Raw genomic sequence first — 3,504 nt, 5'->3', positions numbered from 1 at the left:
AACACAATTTTTAAAGTAGTCAAAGAAGAAAACTTTCAACCCAGAATTCTGTAGTTAGAGAAAGTATTCTTCTAGAATTAAGGTAAAATAATGACAATCTCAGATGAAAGAAAACTAAGAGATTATGTTGCTGGAAGAGCTGTATAATAGAACATGCTAAACAATATTCTTCTGGCTGAAGAGAAATGAGATCAGAATGAATCTAGAATCTATATGAAATGATGAAAATCATCAGAAATGGTAAATGTCTAAGTAAATATAAAAAGTGATGTACCATCTGAGTACTGAACTAGGTCCTCCTTCAATTTTGTTGAAAGCAAAGTTCCTAGATAAGTAGCTAGGAGTTACTTAGGCGTGTCATAGTTGAAGGGGGATATCCCAAAGAAGACCACTACTACGGTGAGGTGGGATGCCCAGGTAGAAAAGATCTTTCTCTGGCCCTGAGGAGAGGGAATCTGAAGGATAGCAGAAATGATGAGTATGTCAGATGCTGCAGTAAACAGGCAGAGGCTCAGGCCAACAGTGGCACTGGCCCCATGGAGCACAGACTCACTGACAGAAGTGTCTGAGAAGGAGAGCCTCAGGAGTAATGGGATGCCGCAGAGCAAGTAGTGGGTCTGATTTGGGTTCATACAGAGTAACTGTAGCTGTCAGCACTGTGTGTGTCCCAGAATTCACCAGCCCACACATCCAGGACCGAGTCATTATACAAACACAGACCTTCACACTCATGATGATCCCATATTGAAGAGGGTAGCAAATAGCCACATAGTGGTCATAAGCCATAGCAGCCAAAAAGACACCCTCAAAGCCAGCTCATGTCACAAGGAAGAAGATCTGAGAAGGGCAGCCCTCATAGGAGATGGTCTTCTTCTCCTGGAAGAAGTTTACTGGCATGACCAAGATGGTGGTAGACACGTAGCAGATATCCAGGAAGCTCAGATTGCTGAGCAAATAACCCATTGGAGTTTGGAGGGCAGGACTGACCCTGGTGGCCTGCATTATGAGCATGTTCCCTAGGAGAGTTGTCAGGTTGTCAGGTAAATGATCATGAAACCAGAAAGAACAAGCCCTGTCAGTTGGATGGTTGAAAAATCCCAGGAAGACAAATCCAGTGACATTTGTTTATTTATTTCAAATGATGTCACAGCTACAAAATGATAAGAAAAAAGAAACTATAATGAGAACTACTGAAAGCACCACTATTGGGTTTCTGAACTTGCAGAGCCATGTCAAATAATGTATACACAGCAGCCTGAAGAGGTATGCAGGAGCACCTTTAGGAAGATCACAACTTCGCACAGGGTTTTGCATGGCTGCTGGCTGGTAAGAATAAATGGAGACGTTTTAAAATCAGCAACAAGCTGTTAACCCCCATGTTAAAGTAAGCTCATTTCTCACTGGCTCTGCATTAGCTCCTTTCTAAAATTGCACTCCACTGTGTTAAATTCCTTTTTCTAAATATCTTATTTTTTAAGTAACACATTTTTATTATGAAAAATTGAGAAAATGCAGAAAGATATAAAGAAGGATAAAACCATCCACGGAATCAATGCTACCTTTCAGTATTATCCATTCCAGTCTTTTTCTCTATATATGAATCCTGATCTCTGCTTATGAGTTTAAAATATTAGGAGCACAAATTCCCAAAATTACACTGTATTATTCCATCACACAAAATAAATTTAGTATCTCTCTTTTGATTGAACATTTAGATGGCTTCTCTTCCTTTTGCTATTATAAATACTGGAATGAAAAATTTTCAGACATGAGTATCTGTGAACATTTCTGATTATTTCTCAGAATTAAATTTTAAGTCAGCCTGGTTTTAGATAACTTTATTTTTCTCAATAAGAGTTAAAACATGTTTTTCAGGGTTTATAAGATATAAGAAATTTCAACCAATAATATATGCTTTACTTATATATTTTTCTTTTTTCCTTATTAAACTTTAGTAGCCCTAGATTTAAGCTCAGAAACTATGTTCATCCTGAAAAGATAATTGATACAATTGCCAAATTTGTATTAAGCTATGCTTTCTAATCTCTGAAACATTATCGTGAACTGCAATTTTTATTTCTTTTTCTGTCTTGAAGGGAAGATGATATAGTAGAAACAGCGGGCTCTTGAGCCTAAAAGATGTGGTTTGAAATTCTACGTCTGCCATTTACTAGATGTAGACAGTGGAAAAGTTAGTTGATCTCTGTTCTTCGTTTGCTCATTGTATTCTGATATTAATGGTGTCTATCTTAACAATTGTTGAGAAAACTAATATGAGATAATATAAGTTATATGCCTGCTGCATTATATGTGCTCAATACTCTTTATTAGGTTAAAAAGTTCCAGCTTGTCCCTACTTTATTGATAGGTTTTATCATGAATGGATGTTGAATTTTCTTAAATGATTTTTCTGCATCTACTGAGATAATATATGTGTTTTCTTATTTAGTCTGTTAATATGGTAAATTATTATATGGATTGACCTTTTCAATGATAAACTAACTTTGCATTCCTAGAATCAATCTCAATTAATTGCAATGTATTATTCTTTTTATATACTTCTGGATTCAATTTGCTAATATTTTGTTGACGACTTTTACATCTATATTTATGATCTTTAGTTTTCTTGTAATATCTTTGTCTAGTTTTGTTATCAGGCTCATGCTGGCCATATGAAATATGTGCAGAAGTTTCTCTCCTCTTATATTTTCTGCGAGAAATTGTTTATAGTTGGTGTAATGTGTTCCTTAAATGCCTGGTCAAATTCAACAGTGAAATCATATAAGCCTGATGTTCTCCCCACTCGCTTTGCCCTTCCCCAACAGGCCCCAGTGAGTGTTGTTCCCCTCCCTGTGTCCATGTGATCTCATTGTTCAGCTTTCACTTATAAGTGAGAACATGCAGCTTTTGATTTTCTGTTTCTGTGTTAGTTTGTTGAGGATAATGGCTTCCAGCTTCATCCATGTCCCTGCAAAGGATATGATCTCATTACTTTTTATGGCTGCATAGTATTCCATGATGTATATATACCACATTTTCTTTATCCAGTCTGTCATTGATGGGCATTTGAGTTGATTCCATGTCTTTGGTATTGTGAATAATGCTGTAGAGAACATATGCGTGCATGTATCTTAATAATAGAATGAGTTAGGCTAGCCACAGTGGCTCACGCCTGTAATCTCAGCACTTTGGGAGGCTGAGGTGGGTGAATCATGCACTCAGGAAATAGAGATCATCCTGGCTAACATGGTGAAACCCTGTCCCTTCTAAAAATACAAAACAAACAAACGAACAAAAAACAAAAACAATTAGCTGGGTGTGGTGGCATGTGCAGTTCCAGCTACCCGGGAGGCTGAGACAAGAGAATCGCTTGAACCTGGGAGGCAGAGGTCGCAGTGAGCCAAGATCACGCCACTGCACTCCAGCCTGGGTGACAGAGTGAGACTCTGTCTCCAAAAAAATAAAATAAAATAAAAAGAAAGAATGATTTATATTCCTTTGGAT

At 37.3% G+C, this 3,504-nt stretch overlaps 1 pseudogene; it reads right to left on the bottom strand.

Annotated features, from left to right (window-relative positions):
* Window positions 1-344: 344 nt before the first annotated feature.
* Window positions 345-3,504, bottom strand: part of LOC105550308 — a 22,759-nt pseudogene continuing 19,599 nt past the window's right edge.

Source organism: Mandrillus leucophaeus, unplaced genomic scaffold (genome assembly GCF_000951045.1).
Source record: "Mandrillus leucophaeus isolate KB7577 unplaced genomic scaffold, Mleu.le_1.0 Scaffold475, whole genome shotgun sequence".
Taxonomy (NCBI): domain Eukaryota; kingdom Metazoa; phylum Chordata; class Mammalia; order Primates; family Cercopithecidae; genus Mandrillus; species Mandrillus leucophaeus.
The sequence above is the reverse complement of the archived record's forward strand: the minus strand, read 5'-3'. Positions and strand labels throughout refer to the sequence as shown.